Here is a 26,386-nt window from a genome sequence, read left to right as displayed (position 1 = left end):
CCATTTTCTCCCCCTTGGTCCAGGAACTGCCTACCTACGTCCACGACACCACCCACGCCCTCCACCTCCTCCAGAACTTCCAATTCCCCGATCTCCAACACCTCATTTTCACCATGGATGTCCAGTCCCTATACACCTGCATTCCCCATGCAGATGACCTAAAGGCCCTCCGCTTCTCCTGTCCCGCAGGCCTGCCCAGACCCCTCCACCAATATCCTCATCTGCCTAGCCAAACTCGTCCTCACCCTCAACAACTTCTCTTTTGATTCCTCTCCCTTCCTACAGACAAAGGGCGTGGCCATGGGTACCCACATGGGCCCAAGCTATGCCTGCCTCTTTGTAGGTTACGTGGAACAATCCCACTTCCGTACCTACACTGGCCCTAAATACCACCTCTTCCTCCGTTACATTGATGACTGTATCGGCGCTGCCTCGTGCTACCAAGAGGAGCTCAAACAGTTCATCCACTTCACCAACACCTTCCACCCCAACCTCAAGTTCACCTGGACCATCTCCAACACATCCCTCACCTTCCTGGACCTCTCTGTCCCGTCTCAGGCAACCACCTAGAAACCGATATCCATTTCAAGCCCAACAACTTCGACAGCTACCGAGAACACACCTCCTTCCACCCACCTTCCTGCAAAAATTCCATCCCCTATCCCCTAATCCCAATTCCTTCGTCTCCGCCGCATCTGCTCCCAGGATAAAGCATTCCACTCCAGTACATCTCCGATGTCCACATTCTTCAAGGACCACGACATCTCCCCTGCGATGGTCGAGAACGCCCTCGACCATGTCTCCTGCATTTCCCGCAACTCATCACCCACGCCTTGTCCCCGCAAGAACCGCCAAAAGAGAATCCCCCTCGTCCTCACATACCACCTCACTAACCTCCGAATACAACGCATCATCCTCCGACACTTCCGCCATCTGCAATCCAACCCCACCACCAAAGACATTTTTCCATCCCCACCCTTGTCTGCCTTCCAGAAAGACCACTCTCTCTGTGACTCCCTTGTCCGCTCCACACTCCCCTCCATCCCCACCACACTTGGCACTTTCCCCTGCAACTGCAGGAAGTGCTACGTTTGCCCCCATACCTCCTCCCTCACCCCCACCCCAGGCCCCAAGAAGACTTTCCACACTGCATCCACTGTACCTGTTGTGGCCTCCTCTACATTGGGGAAACCAAGCAGAGGCTTGGGAACCGTTTTGCAGAACACCTACACTCAGTTCGCAATAAACAATTGCACCTTCCAGTCACGAACCATGTTAACACCCCCTCCCACTCCTCAGACGACATGTCCATTCTGGGCCTCCTGCAGTGCCACAACGATGCCATCCGAAGGTTGCAGGAACAGCAACTCATATTCCACTTGTGAACCCTTCAGCCCAATGGTATCAATATGGATTTCACAAGCTTCAAAATCTCCCCTTCCCCCACTGCATCCCAAAACCAGCCCAGCTCATCCCCACCTCCCTAACCTGTTCTTTCTCTCACCTATCCTCTCCTCCCATCTCAAGCCTCACCTCCATTTCTCAGTTACTAACCTCATCCTGCCCCCTTGACCTGTCTGTCCTCCCTGGACTGACCTCTCCCCTCCCTCTCTCCCCACCTACACTCACCTCTACTGGCTCCATCCTCACCCCTTTCACTTGTCTGTCTCCTCTCCACCTATCTTCTCCTCTATCCATCTTCGATCCGCCTCCCCCTCTCTCCCCATTTATTTCAGAACCCTCTACACCTCCCCTTTTTCTGATGAAGGGTCTAGGCCCGAAACGTCAGCTTTTGTGCTCCTGAGATGCTGCTTGGCCTGCTGTGTTCATCCAGCTCCACACTTTGTTATCTCTGTTGTCACTAAACAAGTTTTTTTTCTAAAGTGCTGGTACCTGATTGTTGTTCATATGTGATTCAAGCAAATGTACTGGAACACAGGGAGAACAGTTCAGGCTACTTCTGTCATCTGATGTCCCTGTAGGCAGAACTTGACATCACTCCATGCATATCAATCAGGAAAGAAAACGCTGGCTATTCATTTTCTGCGACACCCTGATTTGGGGACTTGAGGCCAACAGTAGCACTGTAAATGTTTCACTTTCTGGGTAATGGAATAGTATCTTAAACCTCCTTGATCGATGCTTTCATTATTCGAGAACATTCTTTACTGTTACATTCTACAACTGTGTAATTACAGGTTATGGTAAAAACATCAATGATGGTATTGAAAAGGCTACCAATTTAAATGTTGAAAATCATCAGCTCTGCATCAATCTATGCAGCTTCAATTCCAATGATTACCAATCAATTCTACGGTTATAGAGGCATAGTGCTGTACAACATGGAAACAGAACCTTTGTTCCAACTCGTCCATGCTGAGCAGATCCTAAATTAATCTAGTCCTATTTGCCAGCATTTGGCCCAAATCCCTCTAAACCCTTCTTATTCATATACCCATCCAGACGCCTTTTAAATTTTTTAATTGTACCAGCCTCCACCACCTCCTCTGGCAGCTTGTCCCACACACACACACCACCCTGTATGTGAAAACATTGCCCCTTGGATCCCTTTTAAATCTTTCCCCTTTCCCCTTTCATCTTAAACCTATGTCCTCTAGTTTTGGACTCCCCCACCTCAGGGGAAAAGATGTTGGTTTTTCACCCTATCAATGTCCATCATGACTTTGTAAGCCTCTTTAAAGGTCATCCCTCAGCCTCCAAAGCTCCTGGGAAAATATCCCTAGTCTATTTAACATCTCCCTGTAGCTCAAAGCCTCCAATCCTGGTAACATCCTTGTAAATCTTTTTTGAGCCCTTTCAAGTTTCACAACATCCTTCAATCCTTGAACTCCATCAACAAACACATTGATTTGGAGCCAATCTACCATCCCCTGAGAAAAAGAACAGGAAATGACATCACCAATGCAGGAAATGACATCACCAACCCAAGGAAACCTAACCAGATAAATAGAAAGCGGGACATAACACCAGCGCTTTGTCGGAGGCTTACTGATGTTACCTAGTATGGTGACAAAACATCTGGGAACAAACTTTCCAGCTCAGTGAACCAGCTTACATCCGGAACAAAATAAAGACCCACTCTTTTGTGGACCAAGAGGAGGAGAGCGCTGTGTTGGAGGTGGAAGGAAGACGTCGAGTTGGCTGTGCACCCTTGCAACCGGTGGATCTTAATGCTGGCTTCGGCCTAACGCTGGTTCAGGGGAGCAGCCAACCTGCAACGATGGCTGCGGCAAGTGCTCATGCCCCAGGTCAGGGGGTCCAGAACACCATCCGTGTTTCCGTGAAGAAGGTGGATGAAGGTGCACCTGTGGACCGCACCTTCTTCGTGAAGAGGGTCCTGTTGGACTGTTGTGGGTTCGCTGCTGCGGACATTTACTGCCTGCAGGATTTCCCCGGAGGAGGTTTTTACGATGTAACCTTCAGGAGTACCAAGCTTTGCGAGCGCTTCCTGGAGGTTTTCAAGGAGAAAGGAGGTGAGGCCCCCCTCTCTGTATTGACCGCTGTCCCGCTGTTCGTGATGCCAGCGCAGAGGAGCCGTATGGTGACTGTACACATGTACAACCCCCATGTGCCAGCAGTTGATGTCCTGACCTTCCTTGGAAGGTACGTGAAGGTGGAAGATGTCCTAACCGACATCATGGACCCCTTTGGCATCTGGACCAGTAAGAGGCAGGTCAAGGTGACGCTGAGGATGGGCGCGGACGGGAATGTCGTACACCCACCATCCAGCTTCGCGATCGGCGGGAGCAAGGGCTACCTGACCTACACAGGGCAACCTAAAAGTCTGCCATGCCTGTGGTAGGTCAGGTCACATGGCAGCCGACTGCAAAGCCACCATCTGCAGGGAGGAGGGACACCTTGCAAAGGATTGCCCACAAGAAAAAAGCTGCAACCTTTGCGGGGAAGCGGGCCACCTCTATAGGGCATGCCCACAGCGGGGGACCACCTACGCCCAGGTCGCCGGCAGGGGCAATGCGGGGCCAGCCGCCCCCCGGAGGAGAGGAAGGCACCAGGGCCCTGCAAGGACCCCACTAATGTGCAGGAGGACCAGGTCGTGCAGGAGGGCCCAGCCCCGCGAGATGGGACTGAGGCCAGCAAAACGCCCCTCCAGGCTCTGCTCCCGCGCCCCGCGCCTCCCCCCCCCCCCGCCCCCCCCGACAACCCAGAGTCGATGGAGGCGGCGACAGGCGACCCAGGGGCGTGGACTACGGTCCGGAAAGTGAGGAGGAAGGCGCATCGGCGGGCCCAGGAACCGCAACCATCAGGCGGGAAGAGGCAGCTACGGGGGGGGGGGGCTATAAGAGCTCCTCTGACGAGGGAGATTTGGAGGGGGCCCACCCAAAGCAGAAGCTAAAGATCTCAAGGGAGAAGGAAAGCAGCACCCCGCTTCCAGGTGATGGGAGGCATCCTGAGGCTCCCTCCAACACCCAGTCACGTGCCACTGGGGCCCTGGAGGGCCCCCCGGAACTTCCAGGTGGGAAGGAGGAAACAGCGCGTCCCCAGCCTGACCCAGAGCCAGACTCTTCTGCCTCCATACCCCCGATGGGGGGGAATGCCACCCGGAAGGCAGCACGGACGGTTTCCTGAGCCCGGAGAGCGCCCAGCAGTTAGCCCGGGCAATGGGCATGAAGGGACAGATGGAGGGGCTGGACCTTGGACTTGGGGAGGGTACTGCGGTCACTGCCCACAATGGGGGTACGAGTTGCGAGCATTAACGTGCGCACCGTCAAGTCCACCGCAAGATGTGTGTCCATGTTGGCCTACCTGACCACCGTCAAGGCGGACCTCCTGTTTCTGCAGGAGTGCAGGATACCGCACCTCAGCAGGTATGGGAAATGGTCCGGTGCCTGGACCTGTGGGCCTTCAATCTGGTCGGGGGGTAACGACTGTCGCTCCTCGGGCCTGGCTATTCTGCTGCGGGGGCGCAACTTCACCATCTCTCAAGTTCAGGAGGTGGTGGGGTGGTGCCTCCTAGTGGCTGACATCACCTACAGGAACGCTCCCCTGAGGCTGATCAACGTGTACGCCCCAGCGGTATGGAGTGAGCGGTTGGCCGTCCTGCAGCGGCTTCCACCCCTGCTGGCTACGTCCAGGCCGGTCATCCTAGGTGTGGAGACTTCAGCTGCATCATCGATGCAGACGGAAGATCCGGCGTGGGGACAGCGGGTGGGGGGAGTCAACTGGACGTCATGTCCAGATTCCTGATGGGCACGGTGAAGGTCGCCAAGCTGCTCGACGTCTTCAGCACCCCTGCAGACGGAGCGCAGCGGAGGTACACCTGGTCGCGGCCAGACGGGTCTATTCGCTCAAGGATAGACTTCCTGTTTGTGTCGCGGACGTTCTCGGTCAGGTCCACCAGCGTCGAGCCGGTGTTCTTCTCTGACCACTGCCTCCTGCTGGCCGACTGTCACTTACAGGACGACCAGCCAGCCGGCAAGGGTACGTGGAAGCTCAACACGACTCTAACCCCAGAGAATGTCGAGGAGCTTAAGAGGGGGTACGCCGGTTGGAGAACCGTGAAACCCATCTTTGAGCCTCCAGGCGACTGGTGGGAGACGGTGAAGGAGAACATCAAGAGGTTCTTTGTCCTCAAAGGTGTTCGGAAGGCAAGAGAGAGGCGGGGAAAGCTGTCGCGACTCCAGAAAAGGGTGCAGAACCTGCTCCTTCTGCAGTTGATGGGGGTCGATGTCATGGAGGACCTCCGCGAGGTGAGGAGCCAGCAAGCTTCGCTCTTCGCCGCGGAGGCCTCCAGGATAATCATCCGGTCCAGGGTCCGCTCCGTGGAGCAGGACGAGACGTGTTCGCGTTTCTTCTTTCAGAAGGTGCACAAAGAGAGCTCTGTGCTTAGCCGGCTGAAGGAGGACGACGGTTCGGTGATGTCGTCTCGGCCCGACATTTTGAGGATCAGCAGATCCTTCTATGCCGGACTGTACGACACGAAGCCCACAGACAGCACGGCCTCCGAGTCGTTCCTGTCGTCTATCACGGAGGTCTTAGACGACGGCACGAGGGAGTGGCTGGACCGGCCAATATCCCTGGATGAGCTGACCAGAGCCCTCAAGTCCTTGGAGAGGAATAAGACTCACGGGAGCGACGGCTTACCGGTCGAGCTGTATTCTGCTCTGTGGGACCTGGTCGGCCAGGACCTGCTGGAGGTGTACGATAGTGCGCTTTGGGCAGGGGAAATGTGCAAGTCCATGAGGAAAGGCATCATCACCCTCATTTACAAGAGGAAGGGGGAGAGGGAAGAAATTAAGAATTGGCGTCCCATTTCACTATTGAACGTGGACTACAAAATCCTGGCCAAGGTCATAGCCAACCGGGTCAGGTCTGTCCTGGAGTCGGTGATTCACCCTGACCAAACCTGTGCTGTGCTGGGCAGGAAGATCGCTGAGAGCCTCGCGCTCATCAGGGATACGATCGCCTACATGCAGGACAGGCGAGTGGACACCTGCCTCGTCAGCCTGGACAAGGAGAAGGCCTTTGACAGGGTCTCTCATGCTTACATGAGGGACGTCCTCTCCAAATTGGGGTTCAGGGAGGGCATCCACCATTGGATCCGGCTGCTTTACACCAACATCGTTAGCGCAGTCTCGATCAACGGGTGAGAATCGGACAGTTTTCCCGTCAGATCTGGAGTCAGGCAGGGCTGCCCGCTCTCTCCTGCCTTGTTCGTGTGCTGTGTGGAGCCCTTCGCCGCATCCGTCAGGAAGGACGTGAGCCTGAAGGGCGTGACTATCCCAGGCAGCGGAGGCCTTCAGGTCAAGATCTCCCTGTACCTGGACGACGTCGCCGTCTTCTGCACCGATCGTCGGTCGGTGAGTAGGCTGTTGGACATCTGCGGCCAGTTTGAACTGGCCTCGGGTGCCAAAGTCAATAGGGGTAAGAGCGAGGTCCTGTTCTTCGGGAACTGGGACGACCGGTCCTTCATCCCCTTCGCCGTCAGGACAGACTACCTGAAGGTGCTGGGTGTTTGGTTCAGTGGAGCTGGGGCGTGCACTAAGACTTGGGAAGAGCGTATCACCAAATTGAAGCAGAAGCTGGGCAGGTGGACGCTTCGGTCCCTCTCCATCGCGGGTAAGAACCTGGTTGTCAGGTGCGAGGGGCTTTCGGCACTGTTGTATGTGACACAGGCCTGGCCTATTCCCTGGACCTGTGCCACTGCAGTCACCCAGGCCATCTTCCACTTCATTTGGGGGTCAAGGATGGACCGGGTCCACAGGGACACCATGCACAAAGACCTGGAAAATGGGGGAAAGGGCATACCGAATGCCACCCTTGCCCTGACGGCTACCTTTGTGTGCGGCTGCATCAAGCTGTGCGTAGATCCTCAGTACGCAAACACCAAGTGTCACTACTTACTGAGGTTCTACCTGTCCCCGGTGTTGCGAAGGATGGGCCTGGCCTCGTTGCCACAGAACGCTCCGAGTAGTTGGACCGCCCCATATCACCTGTCCTTCATGGAGAAATTTTTGAAGGGAAACACCTTTGACCACAAGGCCGTCAGGCAGTGGTCAGCACGTAGTATCCTCGAGACCCTTTGGGAAAAGGAGAGGGTGGATCCCGTCGTGTGGTGCCCCACGCAGACTGCCAGTCGTTTGGCAGAATGCCTCATCGCCAGAACTTTCAAACAAGCACAAGGACATTGCTTGGCTGGTGGTGAGCGGGGCTCTGCCAGCGAGATCCTTTATGCATGCCCGGAATCTCTGTGCCACCGCACGCTGCCCTCAAGGCGGCTGCGGGGGGGACGAGACTGTCGATCATCTCCTTCTGGAGTCTGGAGGGGGATGCAGTGGTATTTGTCGAGGTTCGTCCCGAGTAGCTCCGTGACGCGGGACTCCGTGCTCTATGGGCTGTTTCCCGGGATGCACACAGAGACCAACATCAACTGCGCCTGGAGGACCATCAATGCGGTGAAAGACGCTCTTTGGTCTGCCCGCAACTTGCTGGTCTGCCACCTGAAAGAACTGACCCCGACCGAGTGTTGCAGACTGTTGCACTCCAAGGTCCAGGACTACGTGCTGAGGGACGCGCTAAAGCTTGGGGTAGCCGCCGCCAAGGCGTGGTGGGGAAAGACCACCGTATGAAACCTCTCATCCAGAATAGGAGAAAAGGCCCTATCTGGTAACTGGGCCCAGCTGGCGCCTTCCCCAACTGGTCAGGGGGCCAACTGGGACTGTGCGGGGTGACGACTGCCGGGGTATTTTTTTTGCTTTGGTTTTTTTTTCTTCTTTGTTTGTTTTTTTTTCCTTTTAGTTGGTGTATGTACACCCTGGGTAACCCGGAGCGGCTTGCATGACTGGGTAGGTGTATAAATATGTTTTGTTTTTTGTACATCTTATGAATACAGTATATTTTTTCAAATAAAAAAAAGCAAAAAAGGTGACAAAACATCTGAAAACTAACCTTCCAGCTCAGCGAGCAAACTCACATCCAGAACCTCAACCTGAGCTACAAATCTTCTCAAAACTCGCTAACAACATCCTTCCTATAGCAGGGAGATCAGAATTGAAAGCAGTGTTCCAATAGTGGCCTAATCAATGTCCTGTACTGCCGCAATGTGACCCTCCCAACTCCTGTATTCAATGCACTGACCAATAAAGGCAAGCGTACCAAACACCACCTTCACTACCCTGTCTCCCTCTGACTCCACTTTCAAGAAACTATGAACCTGCACCCCAAGGTCTCTTTATTCAGCAACTCTCCCCAAGAACTTACCATTAAGTGTATAAGTCCTGCCCTGATTTGCCTTTCCAAAATGCAGCACCTCACATTTATCTAAATCAAACTCCATCTGCCACTCCTCAGCCCATTGGCCTATCTGATCACAAGATTCCTGCCTATGACCAGAAGGGTCATTACAACTGGTAGAAAGGCTCATAAATGGCCTTTTCAATACATTTGATTGGCAACTTCTTAATGAGACAGCTTCCAAATTTACTTGGGTCACAATTCCAATGGTTACGCCAGAATTATACCTATTATTGCCTTTCTGCAATGGCTTTGCCAAATTGTGTGGGTTCAGTGACCTTATAGAGGTGCTTGTACCCTCTTGACCCATTTTAGGGCCTATTTCTGGCATTCACCATTCTTGTGGGTGAGAGGGAAGTGAAGGGGTTGCTCAACCTCCTGGCATTTTGATCATCTCAACCCCCACCCCCAGCACCAGTACTAAGGGGACTAAAGTGATAGTTATTTTAAGTAAAAAAGATTGAAACATACTTCAGTGTCTTTGTTTGAGTCTTACCTCTTTGAACAAGCTTTTGATTCCTGTCCTAATATCTGTCTCTGTGACTTAGTGTCAAATTTTGCAGGATTACACCCTCAGGAAATGCCTTGGGATGTTTTCCTGTGATAAAGGCACTATATAAATGCATGTGGTTAACAAACGTGCAAAAGATTTTAGATTAATTCCTGAGGCCTGCTGTTTTGTCAAATGCTTGAGCTGCTCAATTGGAAGCATGGTCCTTTGCCAATATCGTACAAAGACCATTTGAACCCCGAAGAGTTTTAGGTCTGGGAAGGCTCTCGCATCTGCTTCGACATATTATTCTGATGAAATCTTACAATTGGATAGTTCCCAAGAAATGATAGGGCTTGGTGACAGTGATGATCAGATCAGACTGGATATTGTAGCCAAAAACCCAAAGTACAATGTGCAAGGACAGAGAATCTAAGTCAGTGACCTCTTTAATTCAAAAGCTTGATTTTATGAGTAAATCGAATCATAGTGTATCAAGCAGGTGATGACGGTCATATTTTATATAAAGACATGATTAAAAAGCTATAAAATTGCTGGATTGCATTAGGCAAGTTTGTGAACTCAAAACACTTTCTTCTCATGCTGACTTTTTTTAGATTAAGAAAGACTTGCTTTTTTATGTTTTTCATGACAACAGGATTTCCCTAAGTACTTTACAGCAATGAAATATGCTTGGATCATAATGGGAATCTACTTGTGCATAAGCTCCCACAAACAGCAGTGTGATGATGACCACATAATCTGGTTGTACGTGATGTTGATTGAGGGCCAAATGCTGGTTTATGACATCAGAAAGAAATAAATAAAAGCAAAATACTGCAGATGCTGGAGAAAATGTTGGAGAAGCTCAGCAGGTCTGGCAGCATCTGTGAAGTGGGGGGAAAAGTTAACATTTTGAGAAACCTGAGAAAAGACTTCAAAGCATTTGTTTCTCTCTTCACAGATGCTACCAAACCTGTTGGGTTTCTCCAACACTTTAGGTTTTCATATCAGGGAGAACTCCCATACATGGGGATCTAAAGCACTAAAACAGGCCAAGTAGCCCATGCCAATATTTATGCTTCATACAAGCCCACTTCCATCTTTGCTCCTCTAAATCAAGAGGCCTAACCCTGAATTCCTTCTTCCCTCAAATGCATGTCTGATCTCTTTTATATGCAACTACACTATTCACTTTTGATGCAGTGCCATGGTATCATTTATATCCACCTGAAAAATCTCATTCAGATGATAACATCTCCACCAGTAAAGCCATTTTTGTTTCTTGAGCTTCTGGCGTGGGAATTGAACCAACAACCTCGTGACTTAAAGAAGAGTGATCTATCCACTCAGCCACTGCTGGCATTTGATTGTTTTGCTCCACTGGTGTGGTGCACTGGAAATTAAGCCCTGCTATTCCCAAAGTTGTCAGAAAAGTTAAAGATTCTTAAAAGTACCTAAAATTTCCAATTTACCTGTCTTTTAGGCACAGGTTGGCAGAAAGCACAGACTGGATTTCTGTATTTGACTAGAATGTCAAAATAAGCAGATTCCAAATATAGATAAGCCATTATGAACTGTCGACATACACAATTAAAACTATAACCCACTTATTGACCTTCTCCTCTGCACAGACATACAAAAAAAAATGGGTAAGAAAGACTGAGGAGGAAGTTCAATAATCCCTGTCCACAGGTTTTGCTGAGAAAGTAAGGATACTGCTTCTTGATCTTCTTTCTCCAGGTACATTCACAAATTTGCAGGAGGCAGAGCGTGCTGGTTCACACGTTTTAAGGTCTCTGACTTATTAATTATAAGTCACAGCCTGCAGCAACCGAAGCAGGGAAATAAACTGGCTATCTCCAGGCATGAGATGCTTTTACCGCAGATCGAAAACAATTCCTTCAGAGTCCAATGCTTTCTGCCTGAACAGTCTCCCCTCCAAGCTGTTCACCTACCTGGGATTCAATCATTTAATTGTTGTCAGGCAGAAGACCTTTGTCATTGATATGTGGTCACTTGTCCATGGACCAATCAGCTATTTGTTGCCAGCCAAATCTCCATGCATACACAATGCCCTTGGCTCCAGCTCATCTGTAACTCTGCTTTCCCCACTGCTTAAACCACACTGACAATGACTGTTAGGTGATTTGCATTTTGTGCAATAATCATGTAACAATACTTGGCATTTAAACCAGTCCTTTTTCCATTTCAGTCAACAATCAAAAATAAAGAAAAATGACACGGTCTTTACGTGATGTAAGTTCATCTTTGTATGTTTCTGGGGCCTCTAATGCCCTTCCTGCTGCAGACAGCTTAGCTTCCATCTGTAGGAGTACTTTAGGTATGTTTTAGCTGCTTGTAGTCCTGTGAGTGACAGTGACTAGCAAAGGTGGGAATGATGGGCAGGAGGAAGTGCAAAGTGTTGGAGGTGGGAAGCTTAAGCAGGCTTTCGATTCCTAGTATACTCAATAAATCTAACCTGTTAGGCATGACAAGCCTTTTTTTTAGAAGTTTGGCAAGTAGCATATTATCGCCCTATCGTTTATGTGTGTAAGAGACAGGGAATGATAAACATGAGATTTCAGATAGCCCCAAACAAACCAGCAAGAAGTGGGGAGCTGGAGGAACACAACAGGTCAGGCAGCATGAGCGGAGCAGGAAAATTGACGTTTCGGGTTGGGACCCTTCATCAGGACTGGTGACCATCCCCATACATGCACCCACTCCTGAGACAGTCTCCACCCCCCCCTCCCAGCTCGAGCTGTACACCTAGCCCAGCCCTAAGCCCTGCCAAGTATTCACCACCCCCTCACTGATGACAAACGATCAGATCTCAGCAAAAGACTCATATTCGTTACCCTGCACCCACACATCAATATGTTCCATGCATGTCTGGATGTTGAACTCTTTCTCTGCCACCTCTGCCTCCACGTCTATTTCTTTGACTGGGAATCTAACCCACCCTCTACTGATCCCTTCTCCCACATCCAACAAACTCCATCTTCCTGGACACCACCCCACAGCTTCCTACCCTCCCTCGACCTCTTCGTCTCCAACTGTTAATGCAACATCAAACGCCTCAATCCCTCTAACCCTCTCGCTCACTCCAACCTCTTCCCATCGGAACCTACAGCCCTCCACTCCAACTCCAACTTCACCATCAAACCCACTGATAAGGGGAACACAGTAGTGATATGAGGCACTAACCTCTACATCATGGAGGCCAGGCACCAACTCTCTGACACCTCATCCTACTGCCTCCTTGATTATGACCCCACCCTGATCACTAAACCATCATCTCTCATCCACCATCAATGGACTCATCACCAGTCCTGATGTAGGCTCCTGACCCAAAATGTCGAGATTCCTGCTCCTCTGATGCTGCGTAACCTGCTGTGTTCCTCCAGCCCCACATTGTATTGACTCTGACTCCAACATCTGCACTTCTTGCTGTCTCCAAACCAGCAATAAGTCTTGTGTGCTATTTATCCTTCAACAACACCAGCAAAGCAGATTGGTCAGTTAATTATCTCTTTTACAGTACTGTTAAGTGCTGAGTGACATAACACATTCATCAGTTTGGCAGAAAATGACATTCAAGAGGTCACAATACATCAGAGCACAGTACTTAGCAACACATAACAAAGTGTGGAGCTGGATGAACACAGCAGGCCAAGCAGCATCTCAGGAGCAAAAAGCTGACGTTTCGGGCCTAGACCCTTCATCAGAGACAGGGATGGGGAGAAGCAACTGGAATAAATAGGGAGAGGGGGGAGGCGGACCGAAGATGGAGAGAAAAGAAGATAGGTGGTGAGGAGGTAGGGAGGGGATAGGTCAGTCTAGGGAAGACGGACAGGTCAAGGAGGCAGGATGAGGTGGTAGGTAGGAAATGGAGGTGCAGCTTGAGGTGGGAGAAAGGGATGGGTGAGAGGAAGAATAGGTTAGGGAGGCGGGGATGAGCTGGGCTGGTTTTGGGATGCAGTGGGGGAAGGGGAGATTTTGAAGCTTGTGAAATCCATATTGATACCATTGGGCTGAAGGGTTCGCAAGTGGAATATGAGTTGCTGTTCCTGCAACCTTCGGATGGCATCGTTGTGGCACTGCAGGAGGCCCAGAATGGACATGTCGTCTGAGGAGTGGGAGGGGGAGTTAACATGGTTTGCGACTGGGAGGTGCAGTTGTTCCCAGTTGCGAACCATTTTAACTCCCCCTCCCATTCCTTAGACGACATGTCCATCATAGGCCTCCTGCAGTGCCACAATGATGCCACCCGAAGGTTGCAAGAACAGCAACTCATATTTCGCTTTGATACCATTGTGCTGCAGGGTTCCCATGTGGACTTCACAAGCTTCAAAATCTCCCCTTCCCCCACTGCATCCCAAAACCAGCCCAGCTCGTCCCCTCCCCCCACTGCATCCCAAAACCAGCCCAGCCTGTCTCCGCTTCCCTAACCTGTTCTTCCTCTCACTCATCCCTTCCTCCCACCTCAAGCCGCACCTCCATTTCCTACCTACCACCTCATCCCGCCTCCTTGACCTGTCCGTCTTCCCTGGACTGACCTATCCCCTCCCTACCTCCTCACCTATACGCTCCTCTCTACCGATCTTCTTTTCTCCCCATCTTTGGTCCGCCTCCCCCTCTCTCCCTATTTATTCCAGTTCCCTCTCCCCATCCCCCTCTCTGATGAAGGGTCTAGGCGCGAAACATCAGCTTTTGTGCTCGTGAGATGCTGCTGGGCCTGCTGTGTTCATCCAGCTCCACACTTTATTATCTTGGATTCTCCAGCATCTGCAGTTCCCATTATCACTTAGCAACACATCTCCTGTTTGTCTACTCAGTATGGTTGTGCAATTCATGCTGCAACCTGTGTGTTACAAAATTGTGCCAAAAATGGCTGTCCTTCCTCAAGCAAACAAAAGAGGTTTGACAAGCATGTTTTCAAGTCACCTGACAAGAAGTCTCTCCAAATTTGCTCAAGTCTATAGGTGATGCTGACCTGCACATGAAAATCTATGGGCATTCCTCGACACTTGGCAGCATATTAGAGACAGGACCCTGGCATCTGATCACTTATTAATGTATGATTGCCTGGGAATATAAGACATTCTGTAAGTTGTGCCTCCTTTTCCATAAACCCATCAAAGGAATAATTTCTTGCACATGGCACAATTCAGCTAAGAAACAGCAGCTAACAAGTAAAATACGAATACACATTGTCTGATTTGTTTAACTAATGAGACATGGAAAGCCATTGGCATGGAACTGAGTAACGGATTGCTATCTCCTTGAGGAAAATAATTTGTGATGCACACTAATCATGGTAATCTGCCCTCAATATGATATGCAGTGCTTCCCCAGTGTGTTGGATATTGGCTTAATTGTAAGAATATCCTGGAATGACCGTGGCTGATTCTCGAATTTAAATCATAATGTTTCTTTCTTTTTCTTCATGCTTTAATGTTGAAGAGAGAAGACTGAAAGGTGTCAATTGAATCTTGATGCTGTATTCTAATTGGTTCACCTGCCAGCTAGAACCCTCTGCCATCCAAAGTGAAGGGTGTCAATCCTGTCCCAAGTTGCAGACATTAGGTTGGCTAAACTCAGCGACACCAGCCCTGCTGAAGGCCTGGAATGTACGTGAGAATTCACAATGCTCCAATGTAGTTAATATGGTTTAGGGGAGTTAATATGGTTTTGGGGAGGATCTTTTAGGGCCCTAGCTTAACACCATCCAAAACTGTTATCGACCAACTCTTTAGGGTAAGCAGACTCTGCTTGTTTTGGTATTCTGGATCATTACTAGGCCAATATGGAGGCCACTGCATCTTTCAGCAGGCATAGTCCTGGGAATGTGCTGGATCGAATATCTGGGGGATGTCTGGGAGTTCAGCCAGCTATGTAAGAAACAGGGGAAGAAGTGATGATGACACTTCTACACATCAGCCCCTCTGGAATTTCCTGTCTTCTTCTCCGTGCAGGACAATCCCGTTCCATCCCATTTTCTTATCTCACCATGTGCATACCCTCATTTCTGAAGAAGGGTTCCGACCCAAAATGTCAACTTTCCGGCTCCTCTGATGTTGCCTGGTTGCTGTGCTCATCCAGCTGCACACTGTGTTATCCCCTCCTTAATCTGCCCAGCAACGATATCTGAGAGGTGACCGGTTTATCTGTTTTAGAGGTCATCTGGCTGAAAGATAAAGAGGACAGCTCCCTCTTGCATAGTGACATAGGAATGTTTCTACTCTCCTGTGAACAGTTTAACATCACATACAAAAGACAGCATCTCCAAACTGTGCAGTATTCTGTCAGCACTGCACGGGGAATGTCAGCCTCAGTTCTATTAAGAAGGAATTGAACCCACCACCTTCTGGCTTAAAGGCAATGAAACTGTTCACTGAGTCATAGCTGACACATAATCATTACAAAAAGCAGTGTCAAAATGATACAGTTACCAGAAGACAAAATAAATGTGGAAATCAGAAAGAATTAGTCAGCAAGATGGCGGCAGACTAGAACGCTCCTGTAGGATAACAAAGTGTGAAGCTGGATGAACACAGCAGGCCAAGCAGCAACTTAGGAGCACAAAAGCTGACGTTTCGGGCCTAGACCCGTCATTAGAGAGGGGTATGGGGACAGGGTTCTGAAATAAATAGGGAGAGAGGGGGAGGCGGACTGAAGATGGATAGAGGAGAAGATAGGTGGAGAGGAGAGTATAGGTTGGGAGGTAGGGAGGGGATAGGTCAGTCCAGGGAGGACGGACAGGTCAAGGAGGTGGGATGAGGTTCGTATGTAAGAAATAGATGTGCGGCTTGAGGTGGGAGGAGGGGATAGGTGAGAGGAAGAACAGGTTAGGGAAGCAGGGACGAGCTGGGCTGGTTTTGGGATGCAGTGGGGGAAGGGGAGATTTTGAAGCTTGTGAAGTCCCGTTGTAGCTACCTCTACATTGGGGAAACCAAGCGAAGGCTTGGGGATCGCTTTGCAGAACACTTCCGCTCGGTTCGCAATAAACAACTGCACTTCCCAGTTGCAAACCATTTTAACTCCCCCTCCCATTCCTTAGACGACATGTCCATCATGGGCCTCCTGCAGTGCCATAATGATGCCACCCGAAGGTTGCAGGAACAGCAACTCATATTCCGCTTGGGAACCCTGCAGCCCAATGGTGTCAATGTGGATTTCACAAGCTTCAAAATCTCCCCTTTTCCTACTTCATCCCAAAACCAGCCCAGCTCGTCCCCGTCTCCCTAACCTATTCTTCCTCTCACCTCAAGCCGCACCTCCATTTCCCACCTACTAACCTCATCCCGCCTCCTTGACCTATCTCCTCCCTACCTCCCCACCCATACTCTCCTCTCCACCTATCTTCTCCTCTATCCCTCATCAGCCCGTCTCTCCCTATTTATTTCTGAACCCTCTCTGATGAAGGGTCTAGGCCCGAAACGTCAGCTTTTGTGCTCCTGAGATGCTGCTTGGCCTGCTGTGTTCATCCAGCTTCACATTTTATTATCTTGGATTCTCCAGCATCTGCAGTTCCCATTATCTCTGCCATTAGAAGGCAGCCGTTGTTTAAACTTTTCACTGTTCTCCTACACTTTTTATGTATTGTAGTACAAGTGACAACAAAGGATATTCTATTCTTTCATAACTCCTATTTGGTGAAATGGCAGTGCACAAGAACTGGAGCCTACTGATTGTGGGTGCAGCTTAACATGGGGCCTCCTCAAAACAGGGGACCAGGAAAATGATAGTTTGTTGATGATCTACTCGCTTCATATGCTTGGCCTTTGAATATTTCTACCAGCTTCAGGTATCAGCACTATGCGGACCTTATTGCTGGATAGAGGGAACTTTGCAGTTGTGAGGCAACATAGAGGTGTAATGGTACTTGATCATCTTTCCTCTGCCTTTTGCTTGAGAAATCAGACCCGTGGAGCTTTTCCTAATGTCAGAGCATTCCAAAGCAGCTAAAGAAGTATTTTGAAGTGCTTTACATCGGTACTTCTTGAAGTGTAGTTGCTGTTCAAATGTAGGAATCATGGTACTAATTTGCGCACCTCAACAGTAATGTGATGATGATCAGAATCTGTTTTGTGACATGAGTTGAGGGATGAATATTGGCCCAGACACTGGGGGTGTCTTTGAATTAGTGCCATCGGATCTTTCACATTCACACAAGGAGGCAGATGGGGCATCGATTTAACATCTCATCTGAGGCTGCACCTAAAACCGTGCAGCACTGTTTTAATGCTGCACTGGAGTGTCATCAAAACAACTCAGTCCTGACTGCACACAGCTATGCCTTCTTTCCAGTATGGAGTCGCTGATTAAGCAAGAAATAGTAATCAAAACTGGGTGAGTTTAATCACAAATGAGCAAACCACTTTGTCAGTTTAGTCCCCAGCTAGTGAAGGGGAGAGTAAGCTCTCAATCACTGTATAAGAACAGTTTAGATGGGTGTTTGAGCAAGAGGGGAATAAAAGGACATGCAGTAAGAACAAACTATTTCCATGTCACAATTTCTATGTAAAGATGCTATCAAGTAAGCTAGTAAGAAATAAATACTTTTCTTAAAAATTCATTCATGGGGTGCAGGTGTCACTGGTTGGGCCAGCGTTTACTGTCCATCCCAAATTGCCCTTCAGAAGGTGGTAGTGAATTGTTGCCTTGTCCATGTGCTATAGGTAGGCCCATGATGCAGTTAAGGAGGGAATTCCAGGAGTGGCGATATATTTCCAAGTCAAGTTGTTGAGTGGCTTGGAGTGGAACTAGCAGGGGGTGGTGTTCCCATGTATTTGCTGCCCTTGTCCTTCTAGATGGGAGTGCTGGTGGATTTAGAAGTGCTATCTGAGGAGCCTTGGGGCACCTTGTAATTGAGCGTTGTTAGGGGTAAGAGTGAATGTTTGTGGAGGTGGTGCCAGTCTGTCAGACTGCTGTGCCTAGATGAGTCAAACATCTTGAGTGTTGATGGAGTTGCACACATTCAAGCAAATGGGGAGTATTCCATCACATTCCTGACTTGTGCCTTCTAGATAGTGGACAGACTTTGGGGAACCAATAGCTGAATTACTCGCTGCAAGGTTCCTAGCCCCTGAACTGCTCTTACGGGTACTGTATTTACATGGCTTGTCCAGTTCACTTTCTCAGTGATAACCCCCAGGATGTTGATAGTGTGAAATTCAGTAATGGTAATGGCCATTCAATAGTCAGGGACAATGGTTAGATTCTCTGATATTGTCGTAGCTTGCCGCACTTGTGGCGCAAATATTATTTTGCCATTTGTCAACCTAAATCTGTATATTGCCCAGGTCTTGCTGCATTTATATGGTGTCTGTCCTAACTTCAGGACATCCTAAATTGCTTTACACCCAACAAAGTAGAAGTGAAGAGAATTGGACAGAGTAAAATCAGAAGACTTGAAACAATCCAATGGATAAGTTTACCCGTCATTGACAGTAATGAATTTAATGTCACAGCTGATGGAGAGAAGGCTTTCTGTCATCGTAGTTTGGGCATTTTTTATTTAAACCCAAATTCTGTTGGTGAACAGGTACTAACTATTCTACCTGGTGCTACCCCTTTTTGTTATATTTTTATAAATGACATTTGTGGTAAGTTATGGATTTGCCTGGTTTCAAATCCTAAAATGCTCTTTGATGGATATTTGGGAGTTAGTCAGCTGGTGACTACATTAAAATGTGAGGCTGGATGAACACAGCAGGCCAAGCAGCATCTCAGGAGCACAAAAGCTGACGTTTCGGGCCTAGACCCTTCATCAGAGAGGGGGATGGGGTGAGGGTTCTGGAATAAATAGGGAAAGAGGGGGAGGCGGACCGAAGATGGAGAGAAAAGAAGATAAGTGGAGAGAGTATAGGTGAGGAGGTAGGGAGGGGATAGGTCAGTCCAGGGAAGACGGACAGGTCAAGGAGGTGGGATGAGGTTAGTAGGTAGATGGGGGTGCGGCTTGGGGTGGGAGGAAGGGATGGGTGAGAGGAAGAACAGGTTAGGGAGGCAGAGACAGGTTGGACTTGTTTTGGGATGCAGTGAGTGGAGGGGAAGAGCTGGGCTGGTTGTGTGGTGCAGTGGGGGGAGGGGACGAACTGGGCTGGTTTAGGGATGCAGTAGGGGAAGGGGAGATTTTGAAACTGGTGGAGTCAACATTGATACCATTAGGCTGCAGGGTTCCCAGGCGGAATATGAGTTGCTGTTCCTGCAACCTTCGGGTGGCATCATTGTGGCACTGCAGGAGGCCCATGATGGACATGTCATCTAAAGAATGGGAGGGGGAGTGGAAATGGTTTGCGACTGGGAGGTGCAGTTGTTTGTTGCGAACTGAGCGGAGGTGTTCTGCAAAGCGGTCCCCAAGCCTCCGCCTCGCAACAAACAACTGCACCTCCCAGTCGCAAACCATTTCCACTCCCCCTCCCATTCTTTAGATGACATGTCCATCATGGGCCTCCTGCAGTGCCACAATGATGCCACCCGAAGGTTGCAGGAACAGCAACTCATTTTCCGCCTGGGAACCCTGCAGCCTAATGGTATCAATGTTGACTTCACCAGGTTCAAAATCTCCCCTTCCCCCACCGCATCCCTAAACCAGCCCAGTTCGTCCCCTCCCCCCACTGCACCACACAACCAGCCCAGCTCTTCCCCTCCACCCACTGCATCCCAAAACCAGTCCAACCTGTCTCTGCCTCCCTAACCTGTTCTTCCTCTCACCCATCCCTTCCTCCCACCCCAAGCCGCACGCCCATCTACCTACTAACCTCATCCCACCTCCTTGACCTGTCCGTCTTCCCTGGACTGACCTGTCCCTTCCCTACCTCCCCACCTATACTCTCTCCACCTATCTTCTTTTCTCTCCATCTTCGGTCCGCCTCCCCCTCTTTCCCTATTTATTCCAGAACCCTCACCCCATCCCCCTCTCTGATGAAGGGTCTAGGCCCGAAACGTCAGCTTTTGTGCTCCTGAGATGCTGCTGGGCCTGCTGTGTTCATCCAGCCTCACATTTTATTATCTTGGATTCTCCAGCATCTGCAGTTCCCATTATCTCTGGTGACTACATTAAATTTGGTTCTTGCTTCCTGGGATCAGTTTGCGTATGAGGTGCACATGTATTTATACTGGCTGGTTTGCAGGCTCTGACGTCAAAGATGGATGAGTCATTTCCAACTAGGTGGACTGATTAATGAGTGTTTGACGCAAAGGTCACACAGGTTGTAGAAACAAATTATATTGTCACCACAAAAAGGAAGCAGAGATAATTGTTTTAAGGTTGCTATCCAGGAAAGCTGTCACTCCTTGTATGGCAATTGCTTTGTTTCAGGAAAACCTCCCAGATAGGTTGAATGTCTGGAAACTATTTTTCATTGACAGCTGAATTATGAAAGAAAGCTCTTGACTTTCTTCTGTCTTAGTTAGAACTTCAAAGCATAACTGTTGGCCTATATCAGGGCTCCAAAATGAAGAGAAACAGGTGGATTTGGAGAGGCCACACAAAGAATATTGAATGGAAGATTTTTCTCAAGATTTCAAGTTATGAAGATGATTGATGTTCCAAGCTTATTACTTTGAAATAGACCTGAAGTCAATTCTTTTTACTGTAAACTAGTAAAATGTGTTGAATCTGCTTTTGCTTCAGTTTAATTTTAATTCTTAATAAACCTGATTTGTAGTTCCAAATCTGAAATGCAGGTTTATCCACGAGCATTAGGGATTAAGAAAAAGACTTCAAAACTTTAACCCCTTATGTTACTGCTAAAGAGTACTGGCTGATCCCAACCATGTAATTTCCCACATGACTTTGCATTTAAGCTCATGCTTTATTTTGGAGGAAATTACATAATGGAGTATTTATTCCAAAGTCCAAAATTGCTGCTGTGATCCATCTGTACATGCATTGTTGCACCAGATTCCCAGTTCTGTGGGAATCAATCCCTGTTCATACCATTCCTTGAAGGGGGAAACACTGTTTAGCTTTCAATCAGAGCTGTGCCCTTTGATGAAGACAGGGAGCTGGATCGAGTCGTACTCCGTGCTGTGGCCCTGCAGTCAATGACTGTTCATAAAATGATGAATCAGTGAACATTTCAGGAATTGAGAGAAGGGACCATTCCCACGTACAACAGCTGCTAGTAACAGAATAACAACTTGCTGCACAAAGTGAAGGTGGGTGAGAGAATTATGGGTCAGTATTCAGTTTACACGTCAGGAGACACAAATGCAGTACCTTGAGAGCTATATGAATCAGGTGCAATTCTCTCACCTTTTAGTTACACTAGCAGATGGTGCCATAAACGCAACCATCATAGAATCATCCACCACAAAATGAGAGCATTTGTTCTAATGTGTCTGTCCTGATTCTTCCCAGTCTCCTGAGATAATTGGAACTGCAAATGCTGGAGAATCCAAGATAATAAACTGTGGAGCTGGATGAACACAGCAGGCCAAGCAGCATCTCAGGAGCACAAAAGCTGATGTTTTGGGCCTAGACCCTTCATCAGAGGACTGTCTTCCCATAGCCCTGAAAAATTTCCTTTTTAAGCATATGTCTCATTTCAGTCTCTTTCCACCATTCTCTCAGGCAAAGTGTTCCAAGTCTTTACACTGGAAAATGTGACCTTCTGTCCTGGGCACAAGAACAACAACAGAAACCATGGACTAAGCTGAAAAGTCTATTCTTGTTTTTGTGTGTAGTGCAATGTTTGATTGTTGTCACCTCCATATACATTTATTCTTATGAATTTGAAATCAATAGTGGCCCTTATGTCTCTGACTCATTAGGAATTGTAGATTTCAAGACAAATTTGTGGGAATTTTAAGTGAAAGGAGAGTAAAGTTACACCCACACTTCTTTTTATTAGTGCTGCACTAGTGAGTCCACTTCTGATGTGAGCAGCTTTCTTGCTTCATATGGTTTGAGTTCTGGTATTTGCAGCAAAATCAAAATTATTTTGGAACGCAGCTCCAAAACATTGTCATGAATTCCACATGAGAACATAATTTGACTTTTTGTGTGAGATTTTAACTCAATCAAAACTCATCCTTTTGCACAGTTCAAATGGTTCAGTTATAAACCAAATTTGTGAAGGAGTTGCAAATAGCGGACGCTTCATATTCACTATTATAGCCTCATAACTGTGTGTAAAGCTGTGTTTTAGGAACATAAAAACAGGCAGAAACTATTTCGTCCCTTCAGCCTGTTCTACCATTCAATGAAATCCAGGCTGATCAACCGAACACACCTTTACCCCATATCCCTTGGTATCTCTTCGAAGAGACTTTGGAGACACTTCAGCTATGTATATTCTGTTTCTGCAGCAATATGTTCTCTATCTTTTTAAATCACACATATTAGCTAAACTTTACACAAATGATAGCATACCTTCATAATTAACTCCCTGTAATGGGCATTTATACAATTACATATCATTGCCATTCCAAGCACAGTCATCCATCCACTAGCAAGGCAGTGCAGATGACTCCTGATTTTACTTATGCAGTGTGAGATTCACCAGTCGATTATATATTTGTTTTTCTGTTAAATCAGGAACATTACAATACCAGGACAGGCTGCTGGTGTGAGGATTAGAGAAGACCTTTAAGTGCTCAAGAGACAGTCATCCATGAAAAACCAATTCAAAATTTGCTTCCTTTCCTTCTTGAATCGAAGTGAGTAATCACAGATCTGCATTTCACAACAAATAAAACATTCTGCCATGTATGGAAAGGAAAAAGACATTAATTGACTTCCCCAAGGGAAGTTGACCAAACCCAAGCCAAATTAGTTACAAGAGTTTGACAAGATCATGTCATTCTCATACAGTGAACATCCGTCCTGAAGGCCTTCACTTCACGTTTTAATCAAAATAGTCTACAACTTGGGTGATTTAAGTCTTCCTTACTGATCAGCATTTGAACGTTTTTGGGTGAAAATGAAAGAAGAATAGCAAAAGATGACCAAGAAGATTTTGTCTTTCCATTACCTACCTCGCCCAGTCATCTATTATTCGCTATGTTGTACATCTGGTTTTTCACAGTGCTTGCACTCCTTTCTAACAGTAACACAAACAAAATGGTATCACATCACTCAGCACCTTGACAACATAACACATTGGCTATCTAATTGGACAACATTAGAATCTTAAAAATACAGGTATTGCCTGTGACCATCCCAGACAACAGTTAAGTCACCGTCCCATTGGTGGAGGGTGTCAAGCAAGCTACCTGCTTGCCCACCTAAGCAGGTGTGTTGTGACCAGTATGAGGGACAGTGGAAAAGCTTGGCTCATCAATCCAGGAATCTGCAGGATAAACCTGAAGGATTGGCAACCCTGGAGAATGAGGATATTGGAGGAGTTTTGGAGTTTGTGGCAGGGACAAAAGTTAGTGGAATTTAGGTTAAGCAAATTTTGTAAGTTATGAGAAGGGCAGCAAGATAAAGAGGATTAGGGATATGAATTCAAAAATAGACCAGAAGTGGCTGAAGACTGTGCCACCAATGGTAGATTGGGGGAGGGTGATGAGGGGAATAATTTGTGTAGAGAAAGCTATTATATTTAATTTAATGTACTGTCACTCTAATGTCTACCTCATTAGACTTAAGAAAAAATAATTTCAGCCCTTTTCATGTGATTAAACTTTGCAGGATGACTAACTTGCTTGAAACAATTAGAAAAATGGACTAACTTTATATAATATTAATACACATTTGTTCTCTCCTGACAATCCCATTGTGCTTGTTTAAACTGAACATCAGTTTTTTCTCCCTTCTGTCTTATTCAACCCTAATTTCCCCTGTCCAGTTGGACAAATGTCATTTTATTAAACAGCTCTAATTTAATTCAAGACAAATCATGTGACTTAGAAAATCTGCTCGTTTATATTTAACAATTCATTTGCATACACCAAATGACTGCATTTGACAATGGGAATGGTTAGATTCTATTTTCATGGCATGCAACTGATAGGTTCATGTCAGTTTTCTCTGATACTCAATGACAAGGGCCTAGAAATATTGTTGGTGATTTTGAGGCATGCATGATATTTGTCCGCTCATCTAAGGCATTAACTTGCCCAAATGAGTTGATTCAGCACCAGAGTCGTGCAGAGAGACATAGCTTAAAAACGGGCTCAGTCCCTAGCCCTTAATATTACTTTGATAAATTGGACATAATTTTGTTCTAGACAAATACCCCTTTGAGAGAGACACTGGTTGCAGGGGAAAAGATTTGGAAGTAAATATGCTTATTTTTCACAATGTACCAGAAATGGGAAGCTGCATAATACATGGTTAACCCTATTCTCCAGCAAGAGCCAATAAACTAAAGTCTAGTGGAGTCAGAAAAGTTTTGTGCGGATGAAATGGATGTGTCAAAGCTAAGGTTTGTACAATAAGGGTATACTGTCCCCTCTCTGCTGAGATTTCAGTCTCACTCACTTATTTCTGGACAGGATACAAGAAAAAGCTTATCTGGATGCCAAACCTTCTTTCAACTTCCAGTCTCCAATGACTCTTAATGACTACCTTGTTATTATATTGTTGATATTATGATGGTAATCACCTTGGTAACCATCCAAGCTTTTCCTAAGATCCAACTACTGTCATGTATACTATTCCTACTCTATTGAAGTCAAGACCCACAGCATGCTCCGCTGTTCTATCTCATTTTTTTCTCAGGGCCCCAATACTGTTGGTCTCACCTGTGTTGCCTTTACCCTGCATTCAACAGGCCTGTGAAGCCTAAGTTTGAGGTCAGCTAAACTTTGCTTTATGGGCCTCACCTTCTCTCTCACTCATATCAACCTCGGTGGCATTCTGCACCCAGAATCTTCACCCCATGCCTAGGAATCTCCACTAAAAGGTGTACTCAATAACTTTGTGTTTGACTGCTTCGTTAAGTTTTCAACAGTGAGGCAAGCACAATTTGCCTGTGAGTGAGCAGCATTTTGACTTTACAGACTGTCACATCAACATAAATAAATTTGACTGTATATGAGCTGGTAAAAAGAATCTGTCTAAGGCAGCTAGTATGGCAGAGGGGAGAAGGAAAACAACAATTGATATACTAGGAACTAAATCACTTAGGTTCACCACCTCACTTCTCAGGAGTAAGCCTCAAATCTTGTAGTGTTCATACATAAGAAATCTGAACAGAAATTACATGAAAAGTTAAAAAAAAATCTGATCATCAATGTGAACCTGGCATTTAGTGTTTTCAACCTTCAGGTCAAAAGGCATGAGAAATTGTAATTATCTTTTCCTTTGCAGATTGTGAAGACCCTCAGTGTGAATCTCAGTAACAGGCAGGCACTAGTGGGGAGCTAAGGAACGAAAGGACCATCAGGTATCTGAAATATCATAGGCTCATGGACTATGCTGTCTTACATATATGGAGTGTCTGTTGTCTTGTATTTTCAAAGGCTGTTAAAAGGAGATGGAAACATGACTGTCTATTTGGGTAGCAAGAATGGTGCTAAGGATATCAAAGCGACTTCAGAATTGAATGTGCCATGATCAAGAGAGTCAAAGTCTCATAATTTTTCTTATATGCAGTTGCTTCAATTTTTTTCCCACCCAACTTCAGTCTCAATTGACTGTATTGTTACAAAGGACACTGCCTACTCAGGCCTGTACCATACAGAGGACACTGTTTACTCAGGGCTGTACACAGACAGAGGACACTGCCAACTCAGGGCTGTACACAGACAGAAGACACTGCTGACCCAAGGCTATACACAGACAGAGGACACTGCCGACCCAGGGCTGTACACAGACAGAGGACACTGTTTACTCAAGATTGTACACAGCCAGAGGACACTGCCGACCCATAGCTGTACACAGACAGAGGACACTGTTTACTCAGGGCTGTACACAGCCAGAGGACACTGCTGACCCAGGGCTGTACACAGGCAGAGGACACTGTTTACTTAAGATTGTACACAGAAAGAGATCACTACAGACTCAGGGCTATACACAGCCAGAGGGCACTGCCGATCCAGAGCTGTACACAGCCAAAGGGCACTGCTGACCCAGGGCTGTACACAGACAGAGGACACTGTTTACTTAAGATTGTACACAGCCAGAGGACACTGCCGACCCAGGGCTGTACACAGCCAGAG

At 47.5% G+C, this 26,386-nt stretch overlaps 1 long non-coding RNA gene across 1 annotated transcript in view; it reads left to right on the top strand.

The window, feature by feature from the left end:
* The window catches only part of LOC125448276 (uncharacterized), a 143,976-nt gene that overhangs the window by 56,359 nt on the left and 61,231 nt on the right, over positions 1-26,386 (top strand). Inside the window, exons 7-8 of the long non-coding RNA XR_009443518.1 lie at positions 22,815-22,936; positions 25,536-25,611. This is a non-coding gene — a long non-coding RNA (uncharacterized LOC125448276). The remainder of the gene's footprint in view (positions 1-22,814; positions 22,937-25,535; positions 25,612-26,386) is intronic.

Source organism: Stegostoma tigrinum, chromosome X, assembly GCF_030684315.1.
Source record: "Stegostoma tigrinum isolate sSteTig4 chromosome X, sSteTig4.hap1, whole genome shotgun sequence".
Lineage (NCBI taxonomy): Eukaryota > Metazoa > Chordata > Chondrichthyes > Orectolobiformes > Stegostomatidae > Stegostoma > Stegostoma tigrinum.
Note: the sequence above shows the minus strand (reverse complement) of the source record. Positions and strands in the feature narration are given on the sequence as shown.